Source organism: Papaver somniferum, chromosome 10, assembly GCF_003573695.1.
Source record: "Papaver somniferum cultivar HN1 chromosome 10, ASM357369v1, whole genome shotgun sequence".
In the NCBI taxonomy this organism is placed as follows: Eukaryota; Viridiplantae; Streptophyta; class Magnoliopsida; order Ranunculales; family Papaveraceae; genus Papaver; species Papaver somniferum.
In genome coordinates, this window is record NC_039367.1 from 5298037 (window position 1) to 5316723 (window position 18687).

Sequence of the window (18687 nt, forward strand, 5' to 3'; positions counted from 1 at the left end):
CAATGAGTAAGTTGTGGATGTTGTGCAATGAGTTTGTGGCTGCTGTGTGATTGTTAACAGGTTTTTGAGGCAGCAAAGAGATGCAGGTGGAAGTGTCCTGAGTTTGAAATGCAATTGGTGTTGTATATGAATGAATTGCAGGTTACCTGAGCAGCTGCAGGTGGTATATGCAAATGGGTTTTGCAGGCGACTGAAATGGTGTTGGTCTGTGTTGCAGACAAGGAAATGGAATAGAAGATGGCAGTGTTGGTTTGATGGACAAAGGCTGTGACTGAAGAAAGAAATAAATTGAATTGATGGCCTGATGGTTGAAAGAATAGAATGAGGTTGTTGATACAATGATGTTGGCTTGAATGAATGATTGAGAAGATTCACAAATAGATGAATTCTAGGAAAAGCAGGAAAGTATTGTGGAGTTGTGGATTATAGGGTTGGAATTGGAAGTGCGGGTTAAGATGCAAAGAATAGGGCCTGGTGGATAGTGCAGCTGGAGTTGAAGCAATTGAAGGTGGATAGTGCAGCTGGGTTTTTCCTGAAAGTAGAGCTGTTTTTATGTAGAGCTGTGTTACAAGAGATGATGATGTAAACTAGAGAGGAAATGAAGCTTAAATAAAGTGCAGCTACTGATGAATTCTGATGAAACCAATTATGGTTTCATCTAATTTTTGGTCAGTGGTGGTGGTGGTCGTCGGCGGGTGTTGGCGATGTTGTTGGTTTTAGTCGGTAGTGGTCGGCGGTGGTCGGCAGTGGTGGTGCTGGCAGTTGATAATATGTGTTTGTAGCATAGAGCATGGATCTGTGTTGTTGTGATGTTGTTGTATCCGAGACAACTGCAACATAAGATCCTTGTTGAATTTTTCTTTTAGTTGAATTCTGATGAACCCAATTAGGATTTCATCTTATTTTATGATGAAACCAAAATCGGTTTCATCGGATTTGTGATGTAACCAAAATCGGTTTCATCTAAATTTTGGAAATAATTTTGATTTTTCTTTTGAAACCAACCCTATTACTGGCTGAAAAAAAAGAGATATCCGACCTAAACTGGAACGCAAACTGAACCAGAATAACAACACAATGAAGAACATCCAGGGATGAAATCACCCAAATTAAAACATATTAACTAAACTAAAATAAGAAATTTCAAAAAACTTCCACATTATGGAACACTAAGACAACCCTAAGATTGATTTAATCCCAATTTACCAATTCTAGTTGATTTTCTATTACTCCTTCATACTTCCCCAATTCTAAAAGGATTATTAGGTCTTCAAATGTTAAAACTAAATTAATTTTAAATACAACTCTTTTATCCTTCCTCTAATGGAGGGCCAGAGATTCGTAAATCATAAGCAGGTATAAACGTACATGATACCCCGGTTAATTTACTACGATGTTCTTCTCAATCTCAAAGAAACGATCGACACCTTTCCACCCATAAAGCATCAGGGTCCCAAGGTCTGTGATGACTGTCGATTGATTTCAACCTTAGAGAAGAGAAGAACAGTACCTTAATTTCATTATATCATGAATTAAGATTAAAAAATTAGGAAGATAAAGATGTTACGATGATGTTCTCGTTATCAAAAAGGTTTAATTTTATCAAAAAGAAAATCCGACCGAAATCCTAGAGATAATCAGACAACAGCAATAAACACAACAACTAAAAAGAAACACACAACTGTTATGTTCTTTCTCAACTTAAAGGGAAAGTTCAACACCTTTCTGCCCATTAAGTTCAGGGTCCCAAAGGTCTGTTATGACTGTCGAAACACTTCCACCTTAGAGAAGAGACAAGAAACACACAGATTCAGAAAAATTAAGTAAAAGAAAGTAGAAGCAGATAAAGTTATTAAGACATAGATCTTAATGATGTTCAACAACATCCTTACTGAAATTTCACAAGCTCATAAACGAAGACAAGAAACCTCCCTTTAAGCTCAAAAGCATAAAAGATGAACTATATAAAACCTATAACCTACACTCCCTAAATCCATCACTGATTCCGTCCCTTCCCCCATTTAGTTATGATCGATCCACATATTTATTTACCCCTTCTTACTTTTTCAAGAGAATCCAGTTGAGGAAGATTACTCCATTAGAGGAAAGTTACTATTTGAGAGAGGAGAGAGAGAGGAGGGATGTGAACAAATTTATTCAAAATTATGTCTTTCTTCCGATTTAATCGGATCTTATTCATGCTTGTATTTGTCTTACTTCGGTAATCCTTCTCTTTCTCTTGTCGGATTTCTCGGTATTGTACTCTTACGGTATGTTCCTGTTACTTTGTATTCTCTTATTTTCGATCTTAAACTCATTGTAACCTTGAAATCCCATTAATGAAAAAGTTCCTTGTTTATCAAAAAAAAAAAAAAAATTGAAAATCATTTTAAAACACCTAGCGCTATCAAATTATACATATTTTTTATATTAATAATAATCAATTAAATTTTCTTTTTAAAAAATATCCCATTGCTTAGTATATGTCATCTATTTAGGGACAAAATCTAAAACTAAATAGGTCATCTATTTAGGGAGAGAGGGAGTATATCTGGTAGATTAAGAAAATTTATTAAAGCCCACACTCGTGCAAATGTCATAGCAATACCCCAAAATAGCTCTAGTAGTACAATAAAAAAAGAATAACAAGGTCGGCCTGTTATAAACCATTAATTATTTACTAAGATGTTCCCGTGTCTAATATTAGGGTTTCTTCTATCTATATAAATAGAGGCCTAATCTCTTGTCTCTTGTATTAAACACGTATAAAAAGAAATCTTTATCTCTTTTCCCCTCTACTTTGGTCTCCTTCTTTCTTTCTCTATTTCACAATAGGTCATCAACACGCTGAGCTAAATCGAAGCTAAGAGACGATAATAAGAAGATTTAAAGAAAAGAAATAAAAAAAAGTGATTGCAATGTCGATTGAAGAAGGATCTTAACTTTTTTGTTTTTAAGTTATTTTATACTTCGATATCGATTCACCTTATATTTTTCCATTTGCTTATATCTTGTTTTTCATTAATATATTCATATACTAGGTCTCAACCCATGTCGTAACGGCACGGGTAAGGATATGTGTTTCAAATGTATCCATCGATTCATACATGTCGTAATTGTCTGAGAAGAATCGAATCGATCGATCCAGGTCTAAATGTTTTGAGGAGTTGGTTAATAAACATGTCCTTATCCTCGAATCTTTCAATATTGTGTATGTAAGTCATCCAATCCTTTGGGACAAAAATAGTTAATCGTTAGAGGAAATCCTATGGGTAATAGAACATTACTTCGTTCACTACTTAAAAAAATATCATCAAAGGTCATTCACCAAACTTGTAACAAAACTAAAAACACCAAAAATTACTTTAAAATTAATTAGATTAATCTTGCAAAATCTGTTAGCACCAGAATTTAATTTTTCTCTTTGATATAAATTGTTGGATTCCCAATTTACATAGATTTGTGTTTATTCATTTTCCTAAAATTTATAATAATATTTAATTCTTGATCCATTTCTTTTCTTGTCTCTTTACCTACTATCATGAACTATTTCTCAATCATGCATAATTACTCGAAGTTGAGGAGAAATGACAAAAACAGAAATCATGACAAAAAAGGGAAATAAAAAGAGATGTGAGAAACTGAATCAATTAAAGTTAATTCACGCGTAGCCTTGCATAATCCCATGAAGTAGAGGAGAAATAACGACAGAAACAGAAACCATGACAAAAAAGGGGAATAAAGAGAGATGTGAGAAACTGAACCGATTAGAATTAATTCATGCTTAGCCTTGTGTTTGGTCAATTTTTTTTATAGGTTTCATTTTTCTTCCTGCTCCCTACTCGGCAAATCTTAAAATCACAACATCTTCTTTTTGGGAAAAATCTATCCTTTAAAGATTGTTTTAATTTTAAAAAAATAATAAAAAAAGTAATTTGAAAACTAAAATCAAATTAAAACAAAACAAACCAAAGAAAAATTAACTAAGGGTGACTAAATAATTTACCTATCCTAGGATACATTTTCTCACCCTACTACTACTACTTCTTCCATCACCACATTATCGTCACCTCTCCACCAGTCTCACCAATACTCACTACCATTATCCCCACCGTCGATCCACCACCACCACCCACCATCAAAACCACCATTAGTGCTTAATTTACCTATCTTAGAACCCCTTTTCTCACCCTAGTACCACTACTTCGTCCACCACCACATTACCGTCACCACTTCACCAGTCTCACCAATACCCACCACCATTATCCCCACCATTGCCTACCATCACAACACATTAATGCTTACTGATATGGTTAATATCAAATAAATTTACTATATATCAACAAAAATATATTCATTTGATTAATTAAAAAAACATTTATTATGAAATATCAATTGAACAATTATTATTAAATTTTAATTAAACGTGATCATTTTTAGCCGTAGATTTATATTCTGCATGTATAAATTGATCGTTCTTTATCTAGCCTAACTTGTCCAAACTTTGTTTTGTATTCTAAAAATGTAATCAATTTTATTTTGATACAAAAAACCGTGATTTATTCGATCGGGTACTATAAATAGCTGGGATCCCATTTGGGTGATCCAACGGTCATCATCATATTGTCTTATATGATTTAGTATCCTCTTTAAAATATTTTTGTTTTGATCTTACCAGTTGAGCTAAAAACAGCCAACTACATCTGTTAGAATAAAATGTGGCCCATTTGGTAAAGACACAAAACTATTATTGTCCACTACTATCCACTAACATCCACCACCGTACGATAAAAACCAGTCACGCCCACTATTTTTTCCACCACCAATAATGTTACCACCTCCACCACTGTTTCCACCACCCACTGCTTCTTTCACTACCACCATTAAGAATTATTAATATAAGTTTTAACCAGGGTCACTGTAGTACAGTGGTAAAGTCATTGGGTGATGATACCAGTTATCTGAGTTCGAAACTTGGCAGCACCAAATTCTTTACCGATTAATATATATATATATATATATATATAGTTTCTAATAAACTTATTTATTAATAAAAATATGTATTTATTAGATTCATTAAATGAACATTTAATGTTACCACCTCCACTACTCACAAATACCAGCCACTGTTTCCACCACCCACTGCTTCTTTCACCACCACCATTAGGAATTATTAATGTAATTTTTAACCGGGATCACTGTAGTACTGTGGTAAAGTCATTCGGTGATGATACCAGTTACCTGAGTTTGAAACTCGAAAGCACCGAACTCTTTACCGATCAATATATATATAATTTTTAATAAATTTGTATTTATTAGATTCATTAAATGAACATTTATCATGAAAAATTATTTAATCATTCATGAGCAATTAATAGCATACTAATTAATTGGTTAGTTGAAAAAACCACAGCCGTACATTTATCCCTACCAGACAAATCTTGGACACTCTTTATCTCGCTAACTTATCCAAGCTTTGTTTTGTATTCTAGACTAGGTCTCAACCCGTGCCGTTATATGTGTTTCCAATGTATCCATCGATTCATACATGTCGTAATTGTCTGAGAAAAATCGAACCAATCGATCCAGGTCAAAATATTTTGAGGAGTTGGTTAATAAACATGTCCTTATCCTCGAATCTTTTAATATTGTGTATGTAAGTCATACAACTGTTTGGGACAAACATAGTTAATCGTTAGAACAAATCCTATGGGTAGTAGAACATTACTTGGTTCACTACTTCAAAAAATATCATCAAAGGTCATTCACCAAACTTGTAACAAAACTAAAAACACTTAAAATTACTTTAAAATCAATTAGATTAATCTTGTAAAATCTGTTAGCATTAGAATTTAATTTTTCTCTTTGATATAAATTGTTAGATTCCCAATTTACATAGATTTGTGTTTATTCATTTTCATAAAATTTATAATAATATTTAATTCTTGATCCATTTCTTTTCTTGTCTCTTTACCTATTATTATGAACTATTTCTCAAGCATGCATAATTACACGAAGTTGGGGAGAAATGATAAAAACAGAAATCACGACAAAAAACGGGAATAAAGAGAGATGTGAGAAACTGAATCTATTACAACTAATTCATGCGTAGCCTTGCATAGTCCCCTGAAGTAGGGGAGAAATAATGACAGAAACAGAAACCATGACAAAAAAGGGGAATAAAGAGAGATGTGAGAGACTGAACCGATTACAATTAATTCGCGTGTAGCCTTGTGGTTGGTCAATTTTTTTATAGGTTTTATTTTTCTTCCTTCCCTCCTACTCAGCAAATCTTAAAACCACAACATCTTCATTTTTGGAAAAATTTGGCCTTTAAAAATTGTTTTATTTAAAAAAAAAAGTAATTTGAAAATTAAAATAAAATTAAAACAAAAAAAAAATTAATCAAGGGTGACTAAATAATTTACATATCTTAGGACACCTTTTCTCACCCTCTACTACTTCTTCCACCACCACATTACCGTCACCACTCCACCAGTCTCACCAATACCCACCACCATTATCCACACCGCCGATCCACCACCACCACCTACGATCAAAACCATCATTAGTGCTTAATTTAACTATCTTTGGACCCCTTTTCTCACCCTACTACCACTACTTCTTCCACCACCACAATATCGTCACCACTCCACCAGTCTCACTAATACCCACCAGCATTATCCCCACCACTGCCCACTATTAATGCTTACTGATGTGGTTATTATCAAATAAATTTATTATGTATAAAAAAAAATATATTCATTTGATTAATTAAAGAAACATTTATTATGAAATATCAATTGAACATTTATTATTAAATTTTAATTAAACGTGATCATTTCTAGCGGTAAATTTATGTCCTGCAAGTATAAATTAATCGTTCTTTATCTAGCCTAACTTGTGCAAATTTTGTTTTGTATTATGGAAATGCAATCAATTTTATTTTAATACTAAAAATGGTGATTTATTCGATCGGGTACTACAAATAGTTGGGATCCCATTTGGGTGATCCAGCGGTCATGATCATATTGTCTTATATGATTTAGTACCCTCCTCAAAAATATTTGTGTTTTGTCCTTACCAGTTGTGCTAAAAACAACCAACTACATCTATCAGAATAAAATGTTGCCCATTTTGTAAGACATAAAACTATTAGTGGGAATTATATAAATGCTCCTCCTTCTCATGGAATTCAAAAATACCCTTGTCCACTATATTAATATCCTTAATCTAAAAACAAGGAAATTCAATTAGAAGATACTTCCTTTAATACCCCTAATCTATTCGATACTTCTTCTTCTTCATTACTAAAAACCGAAAATCAACTTCTTTATCGTCATCTCCGCCACTACATCTTCACAGTCGCCTCCGCCACCACCTCCACCGATCTCGTCATCAGTTCCGGCAGCACCTCTTATGCTTCCAACAAATCCATCACAAGCAGCAACATCACCACCTGATTTAGATCGATTTTCACCTGATTCAGATCCAGAAATCAAGCTTGATAATCATTATCAACTGTTAATATTCTTTTTCTTTTGATGTCTGTTATAGATTCAATGGGTTTAGATTTTCAATTGAAGGTTCTTCTTCTCAATCGATAGAGTAACAAGCTCGAATTTAAGATCCATCAGCAACCCTAGTTTCGAATAATAGAGGTGAAGGTCTTGGCGGTGGTGAAGGAGGATATCAAATCTATGTTTTATTAGAAGAAGATGATGGTGGTGATGGTGGTGGTGGAGGAAGATACCAGATCTACAATGATGGTGGTGGCGGCAGCGATGAAGGAGGTATGTATTTCAATCTATCAATTGATTATCTTCTTTTCTCTAGTTTGGGTTTCTGCTGGTGGTGGTGGTATGTAGATGTAAACAGGTTAGAACGATGAAATTGATGATGGAGATTGTGTTGGTTCTGGTTCGATTCGTTCGAATGATGAATTAAAATCAGTCATGAAGATAGTGGTGGTTCTGGTTGTTGTGGTGTTGGTGGAGATTCTGTGTGCTGGTGGTGGTGGTGGTGATGGTGGTGAGGTTGGAACGATAAGTTGGTGTATACTACTTCATCAAATGTTGAAGGTAATGATTGAATCTGTTTTGAATCGTGACAACCAATACTTGTGTATCAACAATAGAAATTTGATCTTAGTGTAAGGAGTCAACAACAAATATTTGTGTATCAACAATAGAAATTGACCTTAGTTTAGGGAGTCAACAACCAATGTTTGTGTATCAATAGTGGAAAAATGGAATCAACAACCAATATTTGTGTATCAACAATAGAAATTGATCTTAGTGTAAGGAGTCAACACCAAATATTTGTGTGTCAACAATAGAAATTGACCTTAGTTTAGCGAGTCAACAACCAATGTTTGTGTATCAACAATGGAAAAATGGAATCAACAACCAATATTTGTGTATCAACAATAGAAATTGATCTTAGTGTAAGGAGTCAACAACAAATATTTTTGTATCAACAATAGAAATTGACCTTAGTTTTGGGAGTCAACATCCAATGTTTGTGTATCAACAATGGAAAAATGGAATCAACAACCAATATTTGTGTATCAACAATAGAAATTGATCTTAGTGTAAGGAGTCAACTGCAAATATTTGTGTATCAACAATAGAAATTGACCTTAGTTTAGGGAGTCAACAACAAATGTTTGTGTATCAACAATGGAAAAATGGAATCAACAAACGATATTTGTGTATCAACAATATAAATTGATCTTAGTGTAAGGAGTCAACAACAAATATTTGTGTATCAACAATAGAAATTGACCTTAGTTTAGGGAGTTAACATTCAATGTTTGTGTATCAACAATGGAAAAATGGAATCAACAACCAATATTTGTGTATCAACAATAAAAATTGATCTTAGTGTAAGGAGTCAACAACAAATATTTGTGTATCAACAATAGAAATTGACCTTAGTTTAGGGAGTCAACAACCAATGTTTATGTATCAACAGTATAAAAATGGAATCAACAACCAAATTTGATAAATATTTTGGAACTTTTGATTTTTTGGATCAACTTCAGTTGTTGACACCTAATATTGATGGCGGCGGTGGCGGCAACAACAACAATGGTGGTGGTGTGTGGCGGTGGTGGAATATTATTGGTGATTGCATTTAGTAAGTGGTGGTGGTGGCAGAGTGGTGGTGGAGTGGTGGTGGCGGCGGTGCTGTTGGTGGTGGTGAAAGGGTGCTGCTGGTGGATGTGAAATAATAAAAAAATCTATTTTTTAATGGATAAGATTCTCAAATGAAAAATAATATTGTAAGTGAGGGTATTAAGGTAATCTATTTTTTAATGGATAAGGTATTTAAATGATAGGGGTATTTATATTGTTGTATAAGGGTATATTTATTGGGTGTCAAAACTAAGAGTATTTAATAAATTTACCCAAACTATTATTGTCCACTACTATTCACCAACATCCACCATCGTATGTAAAAACCAGCCACGCCCACTATTTTTTCCACCACCAGTAATGTTACCACCTCCATCACTTACAAATAGCCGCCACTGTTTCCACTACTCACTGCTTCTTTCACTACCACTATTAAAAATTATTAATATAATTTTTAACCAGGGTCACTGTAGTATAGTGGTAAAGTCATTGGGTGATGATACCAGTTACCTGAGTTTGAAACTAGCCAGCACCAAATTCTTTACCGGTCAATATATATATATATATATATATATATATATATGGTTTTTAATAAACTTATTTATTAATAAAAATATGTATTTATTAGATTCATTAAATGAACATTCATCATCAAAAATTAATTAATCATTCATCATGAGCAATTAATATGACACTAATTAATAAAGTATTTATAATGGTTAGTTGAAAAAACCACGGTCATAGATTTATCCTTCCTAAACAAATCTCGGCCACTCTTTATCTAGCCTAACTTAGCCAAGCTTTGTTTTGTATTCTAGATTTGATTTGATTTGCATACGACATATGGTATGTAAAAGTTTATGTGGAATTGGATCAACAAAAGTCGCGCGAGAAAAGAAATTAAAACCAGCAAGGATGGAGGGTAATATACATACACAACGTAACTCATACAATAAAATTTATTGTTTTTATTTTCGCATCTTATATTTTTCTCCGTGCTTCATTATTGAGTTTTTTTCTTTTGTTATCTTGTTTATTATATTATTGGCAAAAACCAATGATACCTTTCTGTTTAGTGATAGGTGTAGAATGCACCCTATTTATTATCTATTGATTATGCTTTCTTTGCTATTTTTCTTGTAAATTATGTATTTTATGCGTGTTTTTGAGTTATTAGGTACTTTGGAGCCATGCGGAGGAAAATAAGAAGAAATCAACATAAACGGAGCAATAAGGCAAAAAGGTCGTTTCACAGGCCAGTAATATTGGGAGCCGAGTCTATGTTAAGGGGTAGCCGATTCTGTTATAAAGGCACCTAAGCAGTTACTCAGGGCATCCATGTATCAGCAGTGGGGTGTACCCATCCAACCCCAAATCACCCCAATCCTAAAATCGAGAGTTTCTGTCTCTCATTCATTTATTCTCTCAATCATTATTTGCATCTGAGATTGAGAAGAAGAGAAAGAAAAGCTGCCGTCTGCTGTAATTCGAGAATGAATTAAAACTCGAGAATGAAGGAGAAGAATGATGATCGATGAAGATTAAAGGATGAATTTGAATTCAAGCCGAGCACACAGAGCAGATGGGGTTTGTACTAGTTTCTGTTGAATCGATTGATGCAGAGATAAAGAAGAAATTGATGATTAATTTGCAGTTCAGATTTCTATTCCCTGCAATTGAATGAAATTAGGGTTCGTGTTGATGTTCTTGAAGATAAAAGGGAATATGTGGTTGATGATTTTCATGGGTTTGGTTCGGATTCAATGGATAAATCAGTGATGGTGGTGCTACAATGGAATTATGACTAAGAAGACGAAAGGAATCGATGGGTTTTGAGAGAACAGAAGAACCCAATTGATGCTATTGACTTTCATGGGAATGAGGCTGAGTTGCTGGTGAATCGAGAGGTGAAGAGGAAATGGGGTATTGCTGATACTGCCATTCAATCTGTTGAATCGATAAACAGGAAGAAAGAAGGCGTTGTGCTTCCAAGGTTGAATTGAAGAATGGGTTGTAATTGATAAAATCAGAGATTTTAGTTTGAGATTGAGAAATTAAGGCAGAAAAGATGTTGTTGTTGATGGGTTTAATCGATCTGGCTGCTGTTGCTACAATAGATGAGGATGGAAGACAGGGCAGAATTGTTGCTGCGATTCAGAGGAGATGGGAATCGAAGGAGGAAGCAGCGCTGTTGTTGTCATGGATGTGTGATGATAAACGAAGGATGAATTAGATGAATGTTAGGAATTGACGCATTGCAGGAATGGAGAAGAGATCAGACTGAAATTGTCCTGGAGTCGGTCGAAATACAAACGAAACTCTTCCCGGATTTCTACACTGGCGAGTTAACTCAGTGCCGAAAATAACGATCCAGCTCGTGAGTAAGACCCAGTAAGAATGAGCCAGAACAGCTGAATGAGCTGACTAACCATCTGCCTTGACCCGCTGACCTACGGCGACCATTAGTTTGACAGTTAACACTAACGGAATATTCTGTCGACGGCGACAGAACTCAGATGATCTGCGGTGTCTTTTCAGACCGGATTCCGGTGGTACCAAGATTTCTCCGGCGATCCATAATTACATATTTTTGTGTGAGTTTTTTTCGTGGGTGTGAAGACTTGGATTTGGAAATGGATGTGGAATTTGACTTGAAATTGAATTTGGAAGAGAAGTGGAGAAATTTTACAAAGACAAGGACTTGGAGATTGAATGGGGAAGAGATTATATTCCCAAGAGGATTGGAAGCAAATTGAAGCCTATAAATAGAGAAGTTCTCTACTTTTCTCAATACACTTCTACACTTTTACACCTCTATACACACAACACTTCTCTTTTTATTATTCTTTGTGTGAACTCCTTAGCATGAGTAGCTAATTTTATTATTGATTGAGGGAATTCCTAGTCCTTAACATGTTTTGAGTTTTGTTTTAAATCTACTTTGAAGTTTTCACATGATTATCGTTTGTTTCTTCTAATAAGAATGTTTATGCTTATAGATTGTTTAGGTGGCCAACTAAATTGATTTTTTAATTGATCTAGAGGATAAGTAATCGTTTCTTGACTCTTTACATAAGTAGAAAACATGAGACCTTGCGGAGTGATTCCTTGGAGCAATTGTGTGTGAAAAAACGCTAGAAAGTGGACCGAGCGAACCGAGTCTAACTAACCGAGTCTAACTACTAGTACTAAACCTAAATTCATAAATCTTAAAGCATTCGGGAGAATTACATCTTGTAAGCGAACCTCAAGGTGGTTCTATTGAATAGAATCTGATAACTAAGCGAACCTGTTACTCAGTGAAACAAGGAATTTTGGGGTTAGCTAAGCAAACCTGCTATCCTATGGTTGGTGATAATTTGTGACTAATAAAAAGTGGAAAAGAACATAACTCGAATCATCGTTTTACAACGAAGAAGGATTCCTTGATGTAATCTCTCTTATTGATTTCAACTTTATCTTTTGATTGCTTTTTTTATTTTATTTTGCTTTTAAAATCTAAAACCAAAACCCCCTTTTGACATTATAAGACAATTAAAACCTCTTGCTCCTCGTGGGAACGAACTTAACTACCACCATATTACTTGTTAATTAAGTGGAAAAATGTTCACTAATTTGTTGTGGTTATGAAACACATCATTTAGACAGACATTATGGAGTATTTTGCTCCAACGAATATCATATATCTTTGCACCCACAATGAGAATATGGTTGTATTTATTCCCGATTTTTGTTTTCCGGTGCAACTGAAGTCCAAGTGCATTGACTAATCATAAAGTGATATGGTTTATTTTTAAAGGATTCGGATGATCAATTTTAATCGAATTAAAGTTGTTTTCCTTTATTCTCTAATATTTTCATAGAGAATGAGAAAAAGAAGCAAACAAAAAAAAAATCCATCGTAAGATGGTTTACAGTTTATATTCTTTTAATGAAATTGTAATCACCAAAATTGGTGTTATCGCTATTTAGTTACCTTTATGTTAATTAATCATATGTGTAGTTGAAAAACCTACGGCCAATTAACTTTGGTATTTTTGTCCATACGACGAAGATCGTGTGATTTATCATATCCTATGGTTTCTATTTTTTTACAGGAAACCATCTGTTCTATGCGATGATTAGAACGACAATATTTTTTTATTTTGTCGATTTACTTTTGGTAAATTGTAAAAACCAATTGAAGTTGACTTTTTCTCCTCCATCAACTCTATGCGATTGGCATTCTAAATTATTTTTAAGCCGATATGTTTCTACTCTTGTAAGAAACATTGATTGGTTTCCATTCTATAAAAGAAACCATCATTAATCAGCCACAAAGTGGGATATTTTGTATTCGGCAATTAATTATTTCTCGTGGTAATAGTCTCCAAAATTTATATCCGTTCAACTTGAAGTTGGAACATCTCAGGACACTAAAGGTCAAAGGGTGCGCACCGAGGTTGTTAGGCCATAACATTAGTCCTTGTAATGACTATATCACACTTGATATAATTTTCATTAACAAAGAATGTGTCCATAATTTCATTCTAAATAATTCTATCATCGACCATATAGGTCAAAAAATTATTGGAGATTTTATTTTGTATATTTTGGATGTAACTAATAAAATCCATGGTTGATGTCTAAATTGTATAGACTACAATTCTTGGACCATTGTTTGTATTTTATTTTTGTGGCTATTATAGTCAGTATCTATTGTCCAATCTGGTGTTGTTAAAATCCAGAAATTATGAGTATATGTCTTCGATTTAATCGGATAATACTTTACGAAACTTGTTTTCGTATATGAGATTATAATTTCCGCCAGAATCAGGGAGAGACTCTATGCTATTAGAAGTTAGCATTAGTTAACTTAAAGGTTATATAATTTCTCTCCCATCATGATCAAATCAAAAAAGACTGCTTTTAAATAGGCATGAAAATATCTCATTTAGCTTTCCCATAAGCTTATGTCGTTTGAAAAGGCAAATCCAATCACATCTAGCAAGCATGTAGCATTTTTATATCAGCTACAGATAGTGTTCCAACAGAGTCTATCATAATACGATCCACATTCTCAATGTTCATATCTCCTTATTTGAATGATAGGAGATTATAATGCCTACGGACACTGGTACCAGTAATTCTTTGAATTTTTAAAGATATGCATATATTTGAAAATCGTGTGGGATCGTAGTTAAATAACAATTATCGAATATTCATTTAGTAGATACTTATATATATGATGGTTATTTTTAAACCCTCTGCAGAGAAATATCGAAAAATGTGATTGGTAGGCACAAAATCCAAATTATTTTGGATTTTGAAATATCGACCAATCGACGCAATTTTGGATCCAAAACTAGCACCTTTAATTTTCTAAGTCTATTAACTATAGGTTGGTGTAGTAATAATTGCGTTATACGAAGAATATATTCATTGTAAAACGATTTGAGGGTTTTCTTTTTGCTCAGACCCTAGGATTGGTTTAATAATTGTTCTTCTTATAAGACAAATTTGGCATGGTAGTCCTTGAAGGACTCATACATGGTCGGAGAACATTTTCGAATTTGTAATCCTTAGAGGATTCAATTACATTAAAGCAGTCACTTGACTCTACTATGTCAGGTTTAACAATCCTTTATGTGTTTTTAGAAATTTGGTACGAAACCAAAAATCCGGATTAATTAGTTGATGATATCAACTTTATAGGTCTCTTGAGGAGTCCATAAAAACACAAAAATCCACACTTTAGCAGCATAATTTCTAAAAAAAAAATTGTTTATTTCTTAAAATTTGCAGTTTGAATATTATGCTTGCTTAAAACCTATCTTTGATGTAGACTATAGTTATGATTTTGGTGCTTATTTTCTATAAGTTAGCACCCATGAATCGTCAAAAGTTATACTCTTTTCCCTTCGTTTTCAGGTTTTGTCCCATGTGGTTTTCCTGACAAGGTTTTAATGAGGCAACATCTCCGACGTTTCAATTTCTTTTAATGTTGATATTTGTGCTCTTTTTCCTTCGTCCATATTTTTTTCCCATTGGGTTTTACTGGAAAGGTAGTGAGGCAATTTAATTCAACATGGTGGTCATCCAAAGGGGAGATGTATCAATTTCGGTTACTTGGTGTATTTCCACCATTAACTAGGTTATTTTGTTGGACCAACTCAACATAACAAGCCCTTAGTAATCTGGGTGTCATTCCGATCCACATAAGGTATGGCCACAAATTCAGTTTTGTTCACTTAGGCCAAGCACTATGGTGCTTGGTATCCCTTCCTTATCCCTCATATGTATGGAAGGGATAGCACAAGGAAGGCAACCTCACTATGGTGCCCTCTTTTCCATTCCTTACACGATACGGCTACTCAGTGCCGTATGAGTAGTGCCAAACGTATTTTTTTTCCATATTTTTTTCCAATAGAAATATATTTGTCTTGGTAAAAAAAAAGATATGTTAAAGTAAGAAAAAGATATATAATAGGTAAAAAGGATATATAATAGGTAAAAATAAAAAGTTTTAGTAAAAAAAAAAGAGTGGAAAAGGAAAGTTTTAAGGTAAAACTTTAAAAACCAGAAACGGTTATTCAGTAGCCGTGTAAAATGTTACGGCTACTCAGTAGCCGTAAAGTGTAAATAAATACGGAAACTGAGTAACCGTGTGATTTCCTTTCCCTACAAGGGGATCATATGTGACCCTACTTGTAGGGAAAGTGAGGGATATCTCTACACATGTAGGGATATGGGAGACCATAGTGGATGGTTTTTTGTTTTTTTCTATACATACGAGGGATAAAGAAGGGATATAAGGCACCATAGTGCTCGGTCTTATGGTAATTTGTTTACATCTTGGCTCTATGTTGAAGAAACTACATCAACAACTTCTGCAAATTATCTCGGGAATCTAGCAATCCATGACACAAGTTCTCAATGTGTTGAAGAAGAATGTAGACTCCGTAAAAGTATTATTGAAGGCAATACTTCTTGTGCAACACAATATAAGACTTTATCAACTATCCGACATCTTCATGAAAGCACAGTAGTCTTCCGCATTCAAGATATTCGTTCTTCAAAAGTGGAAAGTCTCAACTCAAAGATTTGTATACATAAATCGACTGAAGTATTTATCAGGGGGAGCGCCATCATTAAATTAAGGTGCATTTACTGGACTTTATCGTGTTGTACTTTTTTTCCTTCGTCAAGGTTTTCACCCACTGGGTTTTCCTTGTCAAGGTTTTAATGAGGCAACATTTGCGTGTCCAACATTATTTCGAGTCTTTACATGCTTATGCAATTTCAGGTTTTTCTCTTTTGAGTTTTCCCGGTACGTTTGTAATTAGATTAGACACAGTGTCACCAGGGGAAGTGTTATAAACCATTATTTATTTACTAAGATGCCCCTGTGTCTGATATTAGGGTTTCTTATGTCTATATAAATAGAGGCCCAATCTCTTGTATTGAACACCCATTAATAAGAAATCTCTCTCTCTCTTAAAGCAAGGAGGAGTGGAGAATTTTTAAATATTTTTTATAAGGGAAAATTAAGAAAATTCTCATGAGGGGAAATGTAATTAAGAAAATGCCCACGTTTTTTTGAAAATTAAAAAAATGCCCACGCCGTTACAATTTCCGTCCGGACCTACCATCTAAGTAAAATCTCATTTACTTAGTCGATTTCTCATCAAATGAGATGAGAAGTTGGCGGATGCATTACAAATTAACCCATTGAGCCTAGAAGTATAAAATAATCTTTTACCGTCCATTCGTTGGATAAATCAACGGTTTGTGAGAATAACATCTTTAACCGTCAAAGCGTTTTATCATCGACGGCTTAAGATGAAGTCGACGGGATTGTTACACGTGTTAAAAAAAATGCGCATCTTACCATTTAACAAAAATACCTAGGGTTTTACTTGGTATTTCCGCCCCTCATCTCTTTCATTCCTCTGTGCACCTCCTTCCTTCTTCCTCAACTGGTCTTTTCCATTTGCTTTCTTCTTTTATTTCAGAATTAATGATAACTGGTTGTGATTCATTACCAGCAACATCACCTCCATTACCAAGGGATTTGTATTGTTTAATTATGTATACACCAAAATGTAACTTGACACATGGACGGAGATTACGAGCCGAAGCCGGACACAATGATACAACCGCGCACGCGGAATCAGTTATGAGTCTGTTTAGAAACTAAGCTAAGGATAGTTTAGTAAAATACTCGTAACCACTCACCCTATATAAAAAAACGTTATTAGGGTAAAAAAGGGGATCGGACCAGCCTCCTTCCTTGACTACTTTTCTCAGAAAACTCCATCTCTGATGGAGCTTCATCACCTTTGTAATGAAATCAATACTTAATAAAACTCACACTATCATTACCCCGTGGATGTAGGCAATGCCGAACCACGTAAATCACTTGAGTTGATGTCTTCTTACTCTGATTGCACCTTATATTTTGCTTATGATTCTTGTTTTCATTCAATTTGTTTACTGTTTTGTTATTTCAATCAATTGGTTGTGGAAGCAAACTATTTGTGTTCACAATTTGGCGCTAGAATCAGGTTATGAGTAAAGAATTTATTCTACCTTCTCAAAATGTATTTTCTTTTAAATATGATAAGAATTTCTGAAATTTGTTTTCAGTTTTCTATCTCTTTCGACTCAGATTTCTGTCAATTTGTTATTCTTACATAGAGAATCTGCTGGGGTGCCACCCAAAATCGAACGAATCCCATGTGAAAAGCCAGATCTAGAATGCCTGTTAACTGTTTGCCAAAATAATCCAATGAATTAAAATTGCTATGAAGAGACAAGTTTGAACTTTTTGACTTATTTTAGTCTTACACGAACTTGTGCAAGTGCTTACAGTTCGTATCTTGTTTAAAAATGTTCAGTGAACCTTTATTCTTATACTTGTTTTTTGACCGACTTTGAGATTTGTCTCAGCCAGCTCTGTTGGGTTACAAACCAATGCCGTTTGTTTTCCTGAGATCCTTATGGCTGTCATATTTGGACGACCAAAGTTTCTCTTTGGGTTTTGAATTGTAATCCATGTTCTAGTCCTTTACCTTACAACCAGTATGTTTCCCAAGCATTTTTTGATGTGCAGGGACTACACACCGAAGATGCAATTCATACCCAGGCAACGATGCTGCAAAGGATGGTGGTACAAAGTGATATCGATGCTCCAAATGAACCCGTAGTCTTAAATACAAAGACGATGATACCATCCGAAGTGCAAACCCACTGATTAGGTCCTCATGCCAATGACGATGAAGTACAAAGTTCACCCAAGTGAGCGATGAAGTACAAAGTTCACCCAGAGGACTAGTCAAATTCTGATGCCGACAATACAAAGCCATGCAGCGATGAGCAAAGTCCGATGCCAAAGCTCTGCTAAAGAAGACCTGCGACGATGATGTTTTTGGACCAATCAAAAGTGGAAATGCAGCCGCATAGCCAGCTCAAATCGTAAAGACGGAGAAGTAAGAAACCCACTACCTCTAAAAAGAGGAATAATAGCTGGTAGTATTACTACCTTCGTTCCCCCACACCACCAATA